General features: G+C 48.0%; 1 protein-coding gene across 4 annotated transcripts in view; it reads right to left on the minus strand.

Moving 5' to 3' along the window:
- Positions 1-8,015, minus strand: part of EVI5L (ecotropic viral integration site 5 like) — an 83,006-nt gene extending 74,991 nt beyond the window's left edge. For 3 of the 4 annotated variants that reach the window (XM_054012990.1, XM_054012989.1, XM_054012987.1), the window contains exon 1: positions 7,697-7,881. The gene's annotated coding sequence lies outside the window, so the exon portion shown is untranslated. Of the gene's footprint in view, positions 1-7,696; positions 7,882-7,964 lie in introns of those variants that run through there. The other variant, XM_054012988.1, reaches the window with a different exon arrangement.
- Positions 8,016-20,599: the final 12,584 nt, after the last annotated feature.

Below are 20,599 nucleotides of genomic sequence, written 5' to 3' on the forward strand. Positions count from 1 at the left end.
AGTGGCCTTTCCTTTTTTAAAAAAAAAAAAAAAAAAAAAAAAAAATAAAAAAAAAAACCTCAAGACCTAGATTAAGGTTGAACAATTCTGCTTCCAACTCCATGATCTGCTTCAGACTGGTCCCGTACAACTGACACTACTACTCTTGCTCCATTGCACAGTTAAGATTTTCTGTGAATTATTAAATTCTGTGCTTAAAAATAATTAAAGCAGAAGAGCCATACTGAAGACTTCACGGAGCTCTCTGTGAAGTCTTCAATATCATTTATAGTGAAAAGATCACTTCACTACCATCTATGGTTCTGTTGAACTATTCTGTGATGCCTAAGAAATAATTGTCTTGAAGTAAATTTTCATAGATTCAGCCAGCCTATAAGATCTTCCTTAAATTGTCTTGAACAGATTTTATTTTTATAACTCTGGGGAACAAAACACACGTTTTCAGAAGCAAGTATTGCCTATACTGGGACCGTAATTTTAAACACACATTCTCCCTTTCTCTTATTAACACCACCAGCAGAAACACAGACACAGACACACACACAGACTGATAGCCTTCTGATAACATGCTTAAAATTCATTGCAATGCCTAGAGTTCTACAGTAGAGTAATGACATGACCTTTTGTACACAAAAAAAATGTCCCTCAAATTTTCCACCATGGGACAGGCAAGGACATCAGAACTCTATAGCTTGGGGTATGTAAAGATTAAACGGCTATTAGTTTATTCATACCAGTACAGTTAACCATTAGCAGCTATCACCCACAATTCCAGAAGTTAATTTATTACCTGGTTCAGTTATCACATGTTCAGGCAAGGAGAAGAATATATTTAATATAATAAACCCTTCATTTTAGTATGACTGTCCAATCCACATATCTAACATTGCCACAAGTGCTCAAAAACACTTTGTTCTTCCTAGCTCTGAAGTTTACAGTGTCTTAATTTAGCCACTCTACACCATCCAAGATGTAGGCTCCTCTAGGTCGCTGGTTCAAATCCATTTCTGACCATAGTAACCAAAAGTAACAGCCATCTGAAGGCTGTTTAGGGGAATATATAAAATGAGCTGGGGGTCTGTATAGTTCTCAGCATCCCAGTGTTGTATCAAGTCACTATCACATTTGATGCTACGTAACAGGTTTGTAGACAGTCTCAGAGAGGCTAGGGCTGAACGGACATACAAATTAAACACCCAGCGCTACCTCAGAGGCAGAGGTGAGGTACATTGGTACAGGCAGCATGTGGGAAAGATTGCCCTTTTATTGTCCTGGGGATAGACAGAGGACTTTAGTCTCAAAGACATTTTCAATCCGGCTTCTTCCATGGTAGTAAATTCACTTAAAAAAAATTCAGGGGGCTAACCTGTAGAGACAGGTCACTCCAGCTACCAGTGGGACACTAATGAGCCCCCATTATTGGTTCCCCCCCACAGCCCCGGGGAGAGCAGGGCCTGTTATGTTTACAGAGGCAGGAGTGAATAAGCTCGCCCGCACTATCCTACCAGCAGTTTTGCAAAAAACAAATCAGTTACAGAGAAACTAATGTTTCTGATTGCCTTCTATGAGGAGATAACTGGCTCTGTGGATATGGGGAAAGTGGTGGATGTGATATATCTTGACTTTAGCAAAGCTTTTGATACAGTCTCCCACAGTATTCATGCCAGCAAGTTAAAGTAGTATGGATTGGATGAATGGACTATAAGGTGGACAGAAAGCTACTTAGATTGTCGGGCTCAACAGGTAGTGATCAACAGCTCGATGTCTAGTTGGCAGCTGGTATCAAGCACAGTGCCCCAGTGGTCGGTCCTGGGGCCGATTTTGTTCAACATCTTTATTAACCATCTGGATGATGGGATGAATTGCACCCTCAGCAAGTTCACAGATGACACTAAACTGGGGGGAGAGGTAGATATGCTGGAGGGTAGGGATAGGTCCAGAGAGAAATAGACAAACTGGAGGATTGGGCCAAAAGAAATCTGACAAGGTTCAACAAGGACAAGTGCAGAGTCCTGCACTTAGGAAGGAAGAATCCCATGCACTGCTACAGGATGGGGACCGACTGGCTAAGCAGTTCTGCAGAAAAGGACCTGGGGGATTACAGTGGATGAGAAGGTGGATACGACTCAGCAGTGTGCCCTTGTTGCCAAGAAGGCCAATGGCATATTGGGCTGTATTAATAGGACCATTGCCAGCAGATCAAGGGAAGTGATTATTCCCCTCTATTCAGCACTGGTAAGGCCACACCTGGAGTACTGTGTCCAGTTTTGGTCCCCCCACTACAGAAGGGATGTGGACAAATTGGAAAGAGTCCAGCAGAGGGCAACGAAAATGATTAGGGAGCAGGAGCACATGACCTACAAGGAGAGGCTGAGGGAACTGGGGTTATTTAGTCCGCAGAAGAGTGAGGGGGGATTTGATAGTAGCCTTCAACTACCTGAAGGGGGATTCCAAAGACGATAAAGCTAGGCTGTTCTCAGTGGTGGCAGATGACAGAACAAGCAGCAATGGTCTCAAGTTGCAGTGGGAGAGGTGTAGGTTGGATATTAGGAAACACTATTTCACTAGGAGGGTGGTGAAGCACTGGAATGGGTTACCTAGGGAGGTGGTGGAATTCCACCCATAGAGGTTTTTAAGGCCCAGCTTGACAAAGCCCTGGCTGGGATGATTTAGTTGGTGTTGGTCCTGCTTTGAATAGGGGATTTGACTAGATGACCTCCTGAGGTCTCTTCCAACCTTAATATTCTATGATTCTAATGTTCATTTGTTGGCAGGCTCAATAAGGAAGCTACATGCTACTCCAGCCAGGGGTTACAATGTGGGATGATTGAGGGTGGTGGGAGTCTTAGAAGTGCCATGGGATTCAGACAGGTGGTTTGAGGACTCGTGACATTCTTATTTGGGGGAGTGAATCTGGTTTCTGACCCAGGGGAAAGACAACTCATGTTTGTCATTCACTAGAGTCATTTCACTTTGTAATGAGCCTCAAAACAATATCTAAACAATGGGCAATCTTAAATGCTATATTAAAATCTATATTTCTGCAGAGGGAATACGATGGCAGCCCTAGGTCTGAGTTTTCTTTCAGTTAAATTAATAAAAGCGACTGTATCCAGTGTTGAACTGCTCATGCAACAATGCTGATGTCAGACACAGAAGCAGCTCTAGTAATATGACTAAATGTTAGCATTATGACTATGTTAGACTTTCCAGGCAAAAACTCAGTGAACTCTACGGTGCAAGAATCATCTTCACTTCAGTGGGAGTTCTGAGTAACAACATGCCAAAAAGTATGGGGAAAAAAAAAAAAAAAAAAATCAGAACGCACCATCAGTGTTATCATTCAAAGCCTTACCACACTAGCCTTGCAAGGTGCTAAAATACCACAGTACAGGCACAGTAGAATTATATAGCTAGGACAGCTACTCTGATGGCATAATCCCTATTAATCAAGTTGCCATCAATACCCCCAAACTTGTAGGAGGTCTTAGAGGACTGAGTGAACAACAGGTCTTGAACTCTAAAACCCAAAGGTTCTCTCTTCAGGGCAGCAGCAAGATGCATTGGTGCAAACATCAGGTGGTGAAGCTAAATTGAATTGGTGCTGTAAAAACTGTCCTTTAAGACAACCACCTAAGTAGCCAATGAACAGTCTACCACCTAACACTCTCTGATTCCGAAATCTTCTCCTCCCAATTTCATTCTGCACGATTCAATTTCAACACAGATCGTCAGTCTTTGTATGTATGCAAAGATTTCATTGTGCTAAGCATCTCACAAGTATAGGCAATCCACTTTCAATAACTTTCCTGGCATGATAAATCATAAGTGTTGCCAGAGTCAATATATCAGGACTCCACATATAGGTCTGTTTAGAAAGAACACGTTTAAATATACATTTTATAACATTAGAATGATGTAATGTTGCTAGTATGCTTCAGAAAAACCTCAAGGTTATAAGGAACCCTTAGTTCTCAGCCTTTGGCTGCCAGTATTTACCAAAGAATCTATTACTCCCAAGCACACCTATAAAAGTCCCATTGAGATCAATGTCACAGGCAACCCAGGACTTTATTACTTTATTACTAAATGTGAAAGTAAATATTGCTTTAAAGGGCCAGTGACAAGATTGTTAGGTCTGAAATTAGATTGCCTAATTGTTCTGGACCTTGCATGATGAACACATACATGTACATGTCACATCTTCTCTTCTAAGAGCCATAGCAAGCCACTAGGGCCCTATAATTTCAAAGAATCTTGCACTCTAATGTGGACAGCAGAGAAGTGCAGATGGTAAAATCCATGCCTACAAGCCAGAGCAAGTTCAATGCTCTAGGAGTGTTTGAAGTTGGCTACCCAACAGAGAAACTGGGTTTCATCCCAACTTGTGGCTCTTCTTTTGGATGGTAATAAAAGTATTGGAGAGCGCTGGCTATTTCCCCACCCACTCCCAAATTAAGTTTTTGTAGACAAACGTTCAGAGGCACTTCAGGATTTTAGGCAACCAAATCCTGATCAGTGGGAATTGGACACCAAACTTCTTTAGCCTCCTTTGCAAATCCGAAACTTAAATGTTATTGGGTTTTTCTGGAGGGTTGGGGACTTTTTTTGATACGTGAAATTTTCAGCACACTTTTCTAAAGTTTTCTAAAACAAAAATGTTGTCATCGGAGGAATTCACAAATGGACATACAAGATTCAACTACTAAGCAGAAAAATAATTTTGTTTCAAATATAAAGTTGTTTTTCCATTGGAGATCCCAACTGCAAAACCAGGTCCATTCATAATTTACAATTGGCAAGGACTTTGTCAACAGTATGTATGTCATGTATTAGATTGATGTGACTTCATATCTTGGCTGTTATACTCTAAGTATCAAGAAGTATATTAATGTGAAAGAAATAAAGCATGGTTAAGAGAAACTCCACAACCATAGATCAAAAATTTCCCTCTTCTGCTCACTAGTCCAGGAAGGATATCTGGAAGCATTAACTGATCCTGGAAACCTTGATACCAGTTGACCAAAAAAAGTCACATCGTTCAAATTATCTTTTCTTTCCACTTCAATTTTGACATGATTTCAGCAGCTGACTTCTCATAATCTCCAGTGTCAGCGGTTCACTGTTATACTACTTGAAGGCGGAGACACCAAGCTACTTTCGAATGGTAAATGGCACCAGTTTCTAACTGTTAAGGCCACATCTATTTTACAGAAGTTAGTACTTATTTTTTTGCAACTGTGTATGAATTAGTGTAGACTAGCCTCTGGCAGTTTTACTACATCAGCTAACCTTGCTGGAGGTGTCTACACTATGGAAAAGACGCCTTAGGCCTTGTCTACAAGAACAATTAGTTTGCAGCAAGTTGAAATGGCAAGCTAGTGGCCTAAAGCACTCTAACCACTCTGACAGACTGTGGCAGGCTAGCATGGGACAGATTCATACCCCGTTTTACCACAAGTTGTTTCTGTAGACGAGCTCTTAGTGTAAATAGCCTGCCAGCTGCCAACACCATTTTATGCATTCTGTTCATGGGACCTGCCCACAGCAAGTCTGAGCAATAGTTTTCAAAGTCATGCTGGCAGTGGAGGGTTGTCTACACTAGGGCTCTCAACATTGTTAGCACTGAGGGAGATGAAAGTCCAATGCCATAGTCAAAGTTCAGAGTGAGCATTTATGAAAGAGTAGTAAAACTACTACCGAATGCTTGTGTCATTGCTAAAAAATGGGTACCAGCTTTCCTAGTTGCTCCTATCTAAAGTCAAGTGGAGAATGACAATACAGGACGGTGAACAAAATAATTTGATTTTTTTTTTAAAAGGTGCCAATAAGTTGCAACTAGGGCTAACAACAGATGTTTTATATCCTAGAGAAATTTTCCATTGATGCTTACTCTGGTGATATGCAAGATCTCAAACTAGCAGTGCTTTCTTTGCACTGATCCAGGACTGACTACAGCAAGTCCCATGGACACCAAAATCAACCTAATTTTCATTCCCTGCAAGCAACCTACTAAGCAGCTAACAAACATTTTTTCTTTCAGAAATACTCTACAAGCAAATCAGTCACAGCAGAGATCTTCCTCTTCATAATTTAGCCATTTTGGGCATACTGAATAGACAAATTTTAAACCCAAAGATTGGAGCATTTAACAGCATTTTGGCAATCTTTCATTCAAAGGCAGTCAGTTGGCAGTGTATTTTTTCAAAGTTATATCAAAAGGGACAAGCTGTGTCCAAGGTTTCTATCCCAGTTACTAAACCCCACTAAAAATGAACACAATGGGCATAATAACAAGCCTTCAGCTCTAGCACAATTCAGTGGATGCTGCCATTACACCTGCCAAGTGGTATCCAGTTAGACCAGGGGTTCTCAACCTTTTTCTTTCTGAGCCCCCACCTCCCAACAGAATATAAAAACTCCATGGCCCACTTGTGCCACAATAACTGTTTTCCTGCATATAAAAGCCAGGGCTGGCATTAGGGGGCAGCAAGCAGGGCAGTGCCTGGGGCCCCATGCCTCAGGGGTTCCCACGAAGCCACGTTGCTCAGGCTTCAGCCCCATGCGACGGGGCTTCGGTGTTCTGTCCTCGGTCCCAGCGAGTCTAATGCTGGCCCTGCTTGGAGGCCCCCCTAAAATCTGCTTGAGGCACCCTAGGGGACCCTAGGCCTTTGGTTGAGAACTACTGAGTTAGACCTTGAGACAACTCCTCATGCCTGTGCTGGGTTCGGCAAAGCCATCAACTAAAGGATTTTGGATACTGGCCTAACAGCCCAAAAAAGGAGCAAGGCCCACCCAAGAGCTAGAACTGCGGAGTGAATATCTGTTTCAGCAGCAGATACCATTACAGAAAAGGAGGCAAGGGGAGGGCTCCTTCTAGAACAGACCAAGTCACCCTGGCCTAGATTTTACATTTTTTTAACCCAGAAGAAGATGGTAGCTTCAGGGATTGGGACATAGACACAAATGAAAAGCTCATATCACAGAGACACAGCTTCAGTGGCCAGGAGCTGGTGATGTGCCAGTGTGTGCTGAAGGCAAATGTGCCAGCTCCTACCATCTTTTCCCTGGAAACAGAGGGGATTCGGCACTCTCCCTTCCTTATGCCCATCTCACAGGGATATGAGGGGCTGTGGGCAGATTCACCACCACCACCTCTTGGGATGGGGGTAACACTGTGCCTGGGGGAATAGGGCATGTGTGAAATCCTCCTGGTGGGTGGGGGAAAAGGAGGACACTAGGGAACAGGGAGTACCCATGTCTCTGGGCAAGTGACCAGGCACTCCCTAGAGAGGAGGGCATGTTATGGGAATGGGTTACAGATGCCTCTCACCTAACTGGGAGAGAAGGGAGAACCCAAGGCAGGAGGGGCTTGGTTTGGGGGTCAGGGTGAATCACTCCTATCCCAGTGGGGGGCTGAGCGAAGGACCAGGCCCGCTGGTTGGGAGGGGGACTGCCTTGGTGGGGGTGGCAGGTGGAGTCTGGGATCAGACACCCCGCTCCATCTTTCAGACGGGGATTCAGGGCGGAGGGTGGCCGGACCCAACCAGGCTAGAGCGGGGGGGAGGGGGAGGAGGCACCCCGCCGGTGTGGGTGGGGCCCCGCACACACAGGGATCAGCGTGTCTGGGTGGGGGAAGGGCCCTGGGAACCAGCCGCCCCCGGGCTAGGGGGAAGCCCCCGGCTACTCCTCCTACCTGTGCGGCGCTGCCATAGCGGCTCCCCAGCCTCCTCCTCAGGGGGGCGGGGGACCGAACCCCGCGGGCCCGGCCTTCTCTCCCCCAGTCACCACATGAAGAGGGGCGGGGGCGCCGGGCACCGCAGCTGCCATGAAACCACCACCTCCCCCGCCGGCTGCCCGGACCAGACGGACAGACCGACTGACAGGCGGCTCCGCCCTCCTCCCCGCCCCCTCGCAGCGCTGACCAATCCCGCCCCGAGACGGTACATTCAGAGCCCGCCTACCGAGCCACATCCTCCAATCGGAGCTCAGGGCTGGCAACCGGACCGTATCCGCACCCACCAGCAGCCGGAGACGGAATGAACTGCGGATCCGAGAGGGGACGGAGGGAGTGGGGGCGGGGATATAAGCCCCGCCTATTAAACTATTAACCAATAGACACCGAGGATAGTTAATGGACAAGACTTCCCACCTACTACGTTGAAAAAGATGTTGAGTGGCAGGATACAGGGGGCGGGACTCCCTTTATTCCAAAGACCAATAGGAATCGCAAGAGGAATTGATAGACAGGTCTCTTCACCTATCAAGTGCAGAAAAGCTTTGGCGTGCCATGCTCTGTGATGGAAGACAATAATCCCCACCTCTTGCTCCCAGGGCCAATAGGTTAGCAGTCTAGCTTTGATTGACAGGTAACTAAACTGATCAATTACAGGGAGGTTTCGGAGTGGCAGCTCGGCAAACCAATGGATTTTGAAGAGCGAGCTGTCCAGGTCTGTCATCGCCCTATGATCTGGGAAAGAGCTCTAATTGGTAGGGAGCGCGAGATGGACAAGGGTATCAACCTATGGGGCGTCGAGTAGCTTAAGTCCCGTGGCTGAAGGGAATTTTGCCTTGCCTCAGTTACCTTTAGGGTGACTAGATGTCCCGATTTTATAGGGACAGTCCCGATTTTTGGATCTTTTTCTTATTACCTCTAACCCCCTGTCCTAATGTTTCACATTTGCTGTCTGGTCACCCTAGTTACCTTTCACCAGACAGAGCCAAGGGCGGGAGGGGGGGGGAGAGGCTAGAGGAGAAACGTTGAGAGAGGGATCCGTGGGGGGCTGGTAGGGGGTTCCCAGGGAGCTTGGGAGAGGGAGCCCTGAGGGGTGGCAGGGAGTTAGGGAGCATTGGGAGGGGGCCCCTGGGGAGTTGGCACTGGCAGGGGGTTTCCAGGGAGCACTGGGAGAAGGTGCCTTGAGGGGTTGCCAGGGTGTTTCCAGGGAGCACTGAGAGAGGGGGGCCCTCAGGGGTTGGCAGGGTGTTAGGGAGCATTGGGGGAGGGGCCCTCAAGGGGTTGGCAGGGGGTTCCCAGGGAGCACTGTGGGAGGGAGCCCTGAGGGGTCCCAGAGAAGCCCATAGGGGATTGGATCAGGAGTGTCAGGGCCCCACACATTTCCTCAGCCCGTTCTCTCCTGACACAACCTTAATTCTGCCCTTTAACTAGCAACAGTTGGTCAGTTGTGAAGCATGCTGTGTATGAGCTTAAATTGCATCCCCTTCCATTGCCCTGAAACTTCACAGTCCCTTAGCCCAATCCCTGGCCCCCTTTTGGCTCATTATGTCTCAGCCCATCAACAGAACATGTCCCCCAAGGAATGGTGCAATGTAGAGCACACTAAGGGTATGTCTACACTACGAGAGTAGTTCAATTTTACTTAAATCGAATTAGTGGAACCGATATTACGAAGTCGAACGTGTGTATCCACACTAAGAACAGTAATTCGACTTTGTGAGTCCACACTAACGGGGCAAGCGTCGACATTGGAAGCGGTGCACTGTGGGCATCTATCCCACAGTTCCCGCAGTCCCTGCTGCCCATTGGAATTCTGGGTCGAGCCCCCAGTGCCTGCTGGGGAAAAAAATGTGTCGAGGGTGGTTTTGGGTAACTGTCGTCATTCAACCGTCACTCCCGCCCGGCGCCCTCCCTCCCTGAAAGCGCCGGCGGGCAATCAGTTCGTGCACTTTTCTGGTGAGTGACAGCGCGGATGCCACAGCACTACGAGCATGGAGCCCGCTGTGACCATCGCTGCAGTTATGGCCGTTGTCAACACTTCGCACCTTATCATCCACCTTTTTCAGAGGCAGATGCTGAGAAATCAGGTGAGGAGGCTACGGCAGCACGGTGAGGACATTAAGTCTGAGAGGGGCACAGACCTCTCGCAAAGCATGGGACCCCGCGCCGTGGACATCATGGTGGCAATGGGTCATGTTGATGCTGTGGAACGGCGATTCTGGGCCCGGGAAACAAGCACAGACTGGTGGGACCGCATAGCGCTGCAGGTCTGGGATGAATCACAGTGGCTGCGAAACTTTCACATGCACAAGGGAACTTTCCTGGAACTTTGTGAGGTGCTGTCCCCTGCCCTGACGCGCAAGGACACCCGGATGCGAGAAGCCCTGACTGTCCAGAAGCGAGTGGCCATAGCCCTCTGGAAGCTTGCAACGCCAGACAGCTACCGGTCAGTCGCGAATCACTTTGGTGTGTGCAAATCTACCGTGGGGGTTGCTGTGATGCAAGTAGCCAACGCAATCATTGAGCTACTGCTCTCAAAGGTAGTGACCCTGGGAAACGTGCAGGTCATCATAGATGGCTTTGCCGCGATAGGGTTCCCAAACTGCGGTGGGGCTATAGATGGAACTCACATCCCTATCCTGGGACCGGAGCACCAGGCCAGCCAGTACATTAACAGAAAGGGCTACTTTTCAATGGTGCTGCAAGCACTGGTGGACCATAGGGGACGTTTTATCAACATCAACGTCGGATGGCTGGGCAAGGTTCATGACGCTCGTGTTGTCAGGAACTCTGGTCTGTTTAGACGGCTGCAGGAAGGTATTTACTTCCCGGACCACAAAATAACTGTTGGGGATGTGGAGATGCCTATAGTGATCCTCGGGGACCCAGCCTACCCACTAATGCCCTGGCTCATGAAGCCCTATACAGGCACCCTGGACAGTGAAAAAGAACTCTTCAACTACCGGCTGAGAAAGTGCAGAATGGTGGTGGAGTGTGCTTTTGGACATCTCAAGGGGAGATGGAGAAGCTTACTGACTTGCTCTGATCTCAGCGAAACCAATATCCCCATTGTTATTGCAGCTTGCTGTGTGCTCCACAATCTCTGTGAGAGCAAGGGGGAGACGTTTATGGCGGGATGGGAGGTTGAGGCACATCGCCTGGCTGCTGATTACGCCCAGCCAGACAGCCGGGCGATTAGGAGAGCCCAGCAGGACGCGCTGTGCATCCGGGAGGCTTTGAAAGCTAGGTTCCACAGTGAGCAGGGTAAACCGTGACTATTAAGTTTGTTTAAAGAGAAGCTGAACCTGCCCCCGTTTCTTTACCCACTTAATGTTGACTATCCTCTCCAGTTACATACCCCCCTCACCCCATTGCCCCCCTTCCAACATACCTTTAAAAATAAAATAAATGGAACTTTGTTCATTAACACCGTTTTCTTTATTAAGGGTTTCGTGGTAAAGGGTTGAAACTGGGACGCAGACTGTGGTGGGGAGCGGGTGTAGTGATGGAAAGGCCGCTTCTAAACTTGAGGAATGACAGGCTCCTGCTCCTACAGCGGTCCACAGTGGTGGACTGGTTGTTTCAACGGAGCCTGTCACCCCTCCTTTTCGGGACTCTGTGTGTGGGGGCTATGTGACTTTGTGGTGGGGGAGGACGGTTACAGATCCCCTGCTGCGTGGCTCTGTCATCCAGGCTAAGGACCGCTAAATAAGATCTGTAACCGCCCTCCCCCGCCACAAACTCACATAGGCCCCCCCCCCCCAAACATGAAAACCACCTCCCAGACTGACCAGGGTGCCTAGTGACTGCAATGTGTATGTGACCTGCTGCTGAACCTGCCCCCGTGTCTGTACCCTGGTAAAGGTGACTATCCTCTCCAATTACCAACCCTCTTTCCCCCCTTCAAACACACTCTCCTCTAAAAGAACCTGATGTAAACAGTAATTAACAGAAACATATTTTTTATTAACAACTACACAGTTAGGGGATGACACTGGGACGGGGGCTTGGGTGAGGTGCTTTTGGAGTGAAGGAAAGGACTTATCAAAACTTTGGGAATGAGAGCCGTCTGCTACTTGAGCAGTCTGCAGGGGTGGCGTGACTGTTTTCACGGCCCCTGCCGCCCCGCCTTCTTGGGACTTTGGGTGAGGGGGGGATGGGACTTTGTGGCGGGGGAGGGCGGTTAGAGATAGACTGCAGCGGGGCTCTGTCCTCCTGCCCTGCAGAACATCTACAAGGCGCCGGAGCGTGTCCGTTTGCTCCCTCATTAGTCCAAGCAGCGTTTGAGTTGCCTGCTGGTCTTCCTGCCGCCACCTGTCCTCCCGTTCGCTGTGTGATCGCTGGTATTGCGACATGTTCTCACTCCACTGGGCCTCGGCTCAGGAGCAGCCCATAAGTTCGGAGAACATCTCGTCCTGTGTCCTTCTCTTTCGGCGCCTAATCTGTGCCAGCCTCTGGGAGGGGGATGCCGGGGTAGGTCGGGAGACACTCGCAGCTGTGGGATGAGAAAAAGGGAGTGAATTCCTCACAAAGATACATTTTTGTGAACAATGAACATAGTCTTTCTCTGTGAACAAGACCATGCACAGCACCTATCACATGCGCACTCAGGACAAGGTTGAATTTTCAGCCTTCCCATTGTTGCCGGCACAGAGGCCCGAGGACAGCAACAGCGGGGTTCGTTGCCCGGTGTGCTTCGCGTCAATAAACATACCGGGGTGGAGAAACAATCAAAGTTTATTTGAGATCTCAAAGTGGTGCAAGGAGATAGGCAAGTCTCAAATCAAGCACACCAGCAAAAACAGTTTCTCTCTTCTTATACATTTTACAACTAAGCCCCCCCTCTCTCCCCCTCTCTACCACCCACCCCTCTCTACCACCCCTCCTCTATCTCTCCCTCTACTCCCCCTCCCCACCGAAGGCTTGTTTATACATTTAAGCAATTAAATCATTCTAGGGCTATAAATCTAGCTTGTTAGTAACACTCCTCTAAACAGTTATTTGGTCCTGTTTACCCTTAGTTTATTATCCCTTCTCCAGCTAGAAACATGCAAACCTCATCATTATCGCTTGGTACCTGGTATGAGGGTAGGGGGTTTGTAACTGATAACTGGCTGTTTACACATTCCAATTTCTGCCCTTGGCTTTTGAGGTTGATTAGAGTTAAACATGGAAGGACAGAGTTTAAACATGGAAGAACTTTGGCTCAGGCAGGCCTAGTGACCCCAACACCATTCAGTGCCTGAGGTCTTGGAATACAGATCACACAAGCGGGGCAGGACAGCGGAATTCGGGTAGCAGGTGGACATAGTAAGCCGTAAACTTTTGGCTGCTGATAGCTTAATTTATAGCAGTGCCCTCCTTTCACGTTCAAAACAATGCCCCTAGCGTTGGCCAGTTCCTGCTGCCGGCAATCCGGCCAGCATGAACTCTGCCCCTGTCCCACCCCCCTCGCGGCTGTCCCCAGGAAAGATCCATGTATGCTGCCCCTGTCCCGCCTCCACCGCGTGGCTGTAAACCGCCAGTTACAGTTATGTAAAGGAACAGGCAATCAGTCCCAATACTAACATTCCCCTAATTTAAAGCAGGTCACCATGAGTGATATCACTCTGATGAGGATCTCGGACACAGAGAAAGACTGCATGCTGCGTGAATGCCAGCAAAAACCAAGGCCGTATGCGGCCATGCTGTGCGAGGCACTGATCCCGGAGTACTTGCTGCTAGCTGGGCACGGAAAAGTTTCCTACCATGGAGGACGCAATAAGGCTGCTCTCCCCAGGAACCTAATGCAAAGGCTTTCAAATGACCTACAGGAGAGCTTCGTGGAGATGTCCCAGGAGGATTTCTGCTCTGTCCCCGGACATATTGACAGAATTTTCCAGTAGCTGCACTGGCAAGGACTAAAAAGTAGAGCGCCTAGGGCAAAGTAATCATGCAAAACCCATTGTTAATATTCCATTCCTGTTCTGATCAAAATAAATGTTTACATGTTTAAAACACTTACCGACTGATGTTTCCCCTGATTCAGGGTCAGGGTTAATGCCTTGGGAGGGTTGGTAAGGGATCTCCGTGAGGGTGATGAAGAGATCCTGGCTGTCGGGGAAATCAGCGTTGTATGCGCTGTTGACTGCCTCGTCCTCCTCATCTCCTTCCTCATCTTCCCTGTCCGCGAACATCTCCGAAGAAGCGGCCGTCGACAATACCCCATCGTCAGAGTCCACAGTCACTGGCGAGGTAGTGGTGGCGGCTGCACCTAGAATGGAATGCAGTGCCTCGTAGAAACGGCATGTCTGGGGCTGGGATCCTGAGCGTCCGTTTGCCACTAAGGTCTTCTGGTAGCCTTGTCTCTGGTCCTTGATTTTCACGCGGCACTGCGTTGCATCCCGGCTGTATCCTCTCTCCGTCATGGCTTTGGAGATCTTCTCGTAGATCTCGACTCGGGTCCCTCTCATGGTAAACGACTGTTAATGACCGTGGCACTGGCGTCCCCTTTGGCTTACCCTGTTATTCTGGGTTGCGACTGGCTGAACTTCATTGAGGTAGTCCGATCCCTACCAACAGAAGAGGCATTTGAGGGAACTCCACCCAAGACAGAGCCAGGGTCCACAGTCACAGGATGGGAGTCAAGACTCAGCCTGGTCAGGATACCAGGAGATCAGAAACAGCAAAAAAACTTGAATCAATAACCAGTCTGGGTTGGAATATCAGGGGGTCAGAGACAGGAGACAAACCAGAGGTTGGAACTGCAAGCTGGATGCCAGAAAGTCAAGCCCAGGGCACAGGAGCAGGAGGCACACAGTGCAGGATGAATCTCAATTGCATGGACAGCTTCCTGGTCCTGTGCTGGGTTTATATAGCAGCTGTGGACCAATCAGGACCCCCCAGCAGTCTGCCAGTCAGGTTCTAGGACTGGAGTCCTCTGTCACAGTTCAGCTTCTGCCCTCACAACTGTTAGCAGGTCCCTGGGTGGCACTTACAAGCACCTAAGAGTCCAGTGGACCTCAGTTCAAGACCCATGGTTCCTGACATCACCCCCTCTACAAGGGGCACCCTCAGAGTGATAAGGGATCAGGTTTTTCAGGGCAATTCTTATGGAACACCTGGACAAGGAGCATGTACATTTTCCGCAGGCTCATAAGTGCATTCCTCAGGACCATATCCTTTCCAGTCATCGGGATACCAGAGCCTGCCACATTTGTCTTTGGAGTCCAAGATCTCATGAATCACATATTCTTCATGGCCCTGTACTTGCACCAGTGAAGAAGGTGGCTGGGTCCTGTGAGGTAAAAGGGTTTTCTGTATAGGGTTTCAAAAGGGAAACATGGGGTGAATCTTTGGAGGAGGGGTAGTAGGAATTCAACAGTGACTGTATTAACCTGTTGCAGGTTTTTAAAAGGGCCAAGGAACCAAAAGTCCAGCTTGCGGGCAGGCCTGTCGGTGCGGAGGTGCTCTGTGGAGAGCCATACTTGTCCTACTGCATAGGTGAGGCCATGCTACCAATGCTGGTCCGCAAGCCACTTATAGTTCACTTTTGTCTTTTCCAGGTGCTTCTTCACTTCTTCCCAGGCCTGACAAATCTGCTGCACCAGGTCTGAGGCGGCTGGGTTGGACAAGGGTGCAGGTAATTGTGGGTGAAATTGTGGAAATATCCACAGTAGGTAAAAAGGGAGCTCTGACCATAGATGCAGCATCTGAATTATTGTAGGCAAACTCAGTGTAAGGCAGAAGTGAGGGCCAATCGTCCTAGTGATGACTGATGTAGCATTGTAGATACTGCTTGAGAACCTGGTTGTCCCTTTCCATCTGGCTGTTGGACTGTGAATGGTAAGCAGAGGAAAGACATGCAGATTCCCAGCAGGTGCATGGCCTTGTGCCAGAACCAGACCATGAACTGTGAACCGGATAGGAGATTATGGGCTTTGGAAGGTCATGGAGGTAGACTGTCTCTTCAGCAGGGGGAGACCTGTGCAAGAGATGAACTGGGCGGCCTGGGACATTTTGGTAAAGTGGTCCACTACTGTTAAAATTGTCATAACTTTGTTGGACATTGGTAGTTCTATGATAAAATCTATAGCAATGCCTGGAGGAGACCACAAGGCTTGTCGCACGGGGTTACAACATGGGCACAACATCACAGGAGGCAATGAATGACTGTATGGTTTGGTGCATTCAGAGCTACCAAAAGGAGCAGGATATTAGTCTTTGGGTCTTGAAGTACCCCAAGTGTCCTGCTAGGGGAAAATTGTGGCATAGTTGCAGGACTGAGACCTTTGCAAGTCCTGAGGGCACACAGACACAGTCCCTTATGTATATTATCCCTTCCCAGGAGTCATGTGGCTGCTTGTCAATAATAGCTTCTTCATCAGGTGGAATTCCTGAGGCAGAGCATATCAATCTGAGTATATCCTGGTGATAAACTGCACTGAGAAAGTTATGGGATTTGTTCCTGGTTGGGGTCTTGTGGAATGGTATATCTTTGGGACAGGGCATCTGCCTTGACATTTTTGGATCCGGGGTGATAAGTGATAATGAAATCAAATCATGGGGAAAAAAATAAGGCCCACTGAAGCTGCCGTTGGTTTAGTGCTTTTGCTCTATGTTGATAGTTCAGGTTTTGGTGGTCAGTGAACACCTGGACTGAGCGACGAGCTACTTTCATGTAGTGCCGCTATTCTGCAAAAACAGTTTTTATCACTAGGAGTTCCTTGTCAAGTATTTCATAGTTTAGCTCTGCAGGGTTGAGCTTCTTAGAATAATAAGCACATGGGTGTAAACACTGGTTTGGAACCAAGTTGCTGGGAAAGAACAGCCCCGATTGTTGTGTTGGAGGCATCAGGTTCTATGATGAAGGTTAGTTGGAGCCCGGATAGGTGCTCTACTAAAGGCAAGTTTAAGTTGATTGAATGCATAGTGCGCTCCAGGAGACCAATGGAAATAGGCATTTTTCTGGAGAAGAGCCATGAGGGGCTCTATTTGTTTTAAAAAAAATCAGGATAAACTGTTGATAGAAATTGGCAAACCCCAGGAAGCATTGAAGGTTAAATATTATATGGAGAGTCGGCCAGTCTTGGACAGCTTGGACTATACGTGGGTCCATCTGAATTCCTTTTGGGGATAAGATGAAGCCCAAGAACTCCATATAGGCCTGATTGAAGACACAATTCTTGAGCTTGGCATAAAGGCCTTGCTGCCACAAGTGTTCCAGGAGAGTTCAGATGTGATCAATATGCTGTTCAGGGTAGTCAGACAAGATCAGTATGTCATCTAGGTAGACTACTACATACTGGTCCAATATGTCTCAGAACACATCATTTATAAAATGTTGGAAGGTGGCTGGAGCATTGGTCAACCTGAAAGGCATTACCAGATATTCACAGTGGCCATACCAGGTCTGGAATGCAGTCTTGTACTCATCCCCTTCTCTGATTTGTATGAGTTTGTACACCAGCCATAGGTCCAATAGATGGGCAGTCCCCACACGGTCTAACAGCTTCAGAATCAGAGGTAGCAGGTAACAATTCCTGATTGTTATCTGATTAATGAGCAGTAGTCCATGCAGAGTCAGAGACTGCTGTCTTTCTTTTTGACACAGGATGAGTGCACCAGTCGTGAACGTCAACTAGCAGATAAACTTTCAGGCCAGATTCTCCTGGAGGTATTCTTAGAACTCTGTCAGCTCAGGTTCCGACATGGCATAAATTCATCCAATTGCATTTTGGCTTCTGGCTGCAACTCTATTGGGTGGTCATAGTCCCAGTGCAGAGGTAGGGTTTCTGCATTCTACTTTTTAAAAAGATTGGCATAGTTTTGGTATTTCAAGAGGAGCTCAGACATAGCTGCAATGGAAGATTCTGCCTGGTTGGTCACCTCCACCTGAATCTCTTGCAGTTTGGAAGCTGGGACAGGATCTATTGATCTCCAGCAGTGCTGCCAACAAAACTCTGATGGAAAACAGATTTCCTGTGCTTGCCACCAAATGAGCGGGTTGTGGAGGACCACCCAGGAGATACCGAGGATCAGGGCAAAGTGTGGAGAATGGATCACACTAAATGGTAACACTTCTTGGTGACCCTGAATCACAACCCCCATTACTGGACCAGAAGATAAAGGAACTGCCAATAGTCTCTACAAGGTCAGAAGTGGCCTTCCGTTGCAGGGGAATTTGCAGGGTTTGGGCTTCTGTTCCGTCTATAAGCAGTCATCCTCATTTGAGTTGATGAAGGCTGGTAGGCCAAGATTAGGTCTGGACTGAAGTGTGGGGGAGCTCTCTTCCCTGACTCTTTGGAATTCATATGGGGCAGGCAGAGATGGAGTGACCTGACTCATCAAGGTAGAAGCAGAGATAGTGTTGGCATTGTCATTCCTTTCTATGTCCTTTTCTATGCTGCAAGTTCCCTGTTTTTTCTTTTTTTTCATTCCTGTAACCAATTGTCTTTATGGATGGCAAGATCCAGCAGGGTATCTAGACTTGCAGACATCTTTATATGGCTAATTCATCTTTAACCTCTTCTTCCAGGCCCCACCAGAACTGATAAACTGGAATGAGGCAGCACATATGTATCAGTCATGAGGCTGCGGAATAGGAAGCTACGGTGTCCTGCCCCTGTTGGAACTTAGGTTAGCCTCCATTGTCTGAATTTGGTGCAGGTCATTGAATAGTACCAACATGGCTTGGAGGAAGACCTCCCAGCTTGAAAGTACTGGGCTGTCATACTCCAACAAGGGAGAGACCCAGTCTAATGTTTCTCTGGACAGCAGGCTGATGACCACGCTCACCTTTGTACAATCAGTGGTATAGGTCTGAGGATGCATTATGAATAGGAGGCAGCACTGGTTTATAAAACCCCAGAATTGCTGGCAATTTCCTTCAAACTGTTACAACAGTGATATTGTAGAACAGGGCAGCACAAACCATGTCTGGAGTGCGGTGTTTCCAGCATGCAACTGCATGACTTGCTCCTGCAATAGCTGGTTCTCTGAGATCAGCTGGATGACCCAGGCCTGAGGGCTTGGTTGTCTGCCTGAAGGCAGGCAGCCCCTCAACTGTGTTTTGTGCTTCCGAAGGGTTAGCCAGGTCCATTCTGCTGGCACTGGGCCCAATCCTGTGGCCTAAATGGGCCGTGCATACTGTCATGGCCAGGTCAACAGCAGCCATACCTAGTGGTCACAGCTCCTCTATTCCCCCTCCTTCTCCATGTGAGTGGTGGGTGGGGGTCTTGGGGAGAAGATGCCATGTGGGGGCGGGGCCTTGGGGGAAGAGGCTGAGTGGGGCGGGGCCTCAAGACAGAGCACAGGTGGAGTGGTAGGTGGATCATGTTCCAGGCACCAGGGACCACAAAAAATTAATCCTGCCCTTCCTGGGAGGCAGTTTGGCACTTACTAGCACCATGGACCAGGGTTCAAGACAGGGTTCCTGACAGGGACCTATTTAGTTAGAAAACTTGGCAGGGGGGCATTCAACATGAATATGTACAATTTGTTATTTTCAATCATTTGAAGATGCTGCTTTTCAGTCTTGACCTTCTTCTGGATTAGGCTGGGTATATGTCAAAGCTGTGTTCCCACCCCAGAACTCTTCATAAGAACATAAGAATGGCTGTACTCAGTCAGACCAATGGTCAATCTAGCCCAGTATCCTGTTTTCTGCCAGTGGCCGTGCCAAGTGCTTCAGAGGAAGTGAACAGGGCAATTTATCGAGTGATCATCCCCTGTTGTCTTAGATTATGTACTTGACCAGACACTAAGTAAATGCAATTTAGGCATACACCTTGATGATCAGAACTTCACCAAAGTCGATTTTGCCAATGACATAGCACTAGTTGTTGAATCAATGGATGAGCAAATTGCAGCACTTAAAACCTGGAAAGCTCAGTGGAAAAAGTCGGCCTGAGAATTAATTGGGATAAAACCAAAGTTCTTCTGGGCAGCCATTTTGAGTATGCTGTGGGCTCTAGCATCTTAATGGGAAACCACCAAGCTGAGATTATCCGTGATATATAATGCTCTGGTGGTTGTGTCATACTGCTGGCCCTTTAAAGGAGACAGCTGCCCAGCCTACCTGTGACAGACTCCACTGAAGGGAATAAACCAACCCAAGTCCATCTGGGGACAAGTAATTGCCCAAATATCTGGAAGGCAGTTAATTAAGTAAGGAGCTCCTGGGCCTAATAAAAGGCTTAGGAAAGGGCAGCTGAAAAAAGCTCCTGAGGAGAAAGGAAGCTCTAGAGGAGGGGAGCTCCTAAGGAGCTTGAACTTGGTATTACATTCTGGGGTGCAAACCAGACCACTGGGGGGCTGTGTCACCCCAGCCCTGCAAACATGGGTGCCTCGCAATGCTTTGCTGCTGTAGCTCCCATCTGGGCTGCTCACAAACAACCTTCCAGCATGCAGGTCACCCCCTGAGTGTGTGTGTATACCTGCAGCCTGTCAACCACACTCCAGTCACACTCTGACTTCCACCAGCCTTGGTTACCACTTGCAGGGTGACCCCAACACATTCCCAGCCTTGGATTTTCCCCCAAAGCCTGTGCTCTGCACTGTCCTGCCCTCTCTTGGACAGTCCAGATATATTAGGTCCATTGCCACTCTAAGGTGATCAGTATACAATAGTTTGCCATCCTAAATGGAGTTACTCACATAGTTCACAACATTGGAATAAAACAAGTTTATTTAACTACAAAGAGATAGGTTTTAAGAGAGTACATGTACAAAGCATTAAAGTCAGAAATGGTTACAAAAGAAATAAAGCTAAAAAGTTTCCTAGTGCTAAATCTTAACAAACAAGACTTGATTTAAGATAAAATTCTTACCACACACTCCCAGCAACAGGGCTGTCTAAATTTCAGGTCAAGACCTCTCCCAGAG

The sequence above is a fragment of the Malaclemys terrapin genome, chromosome 23, assembly GCF_027887155.1.
Source record: "Malaclemys terrapin pileata isolate rMalTer1 chromosome 23, rMalTer1.hap1, whole genome shotgun sequence".
Lineage (NCBI taxonomy): Eukaryota > Metazoa > Chordata > Testudines > Emydidae > Malaclemys > Malaclemys terrapin.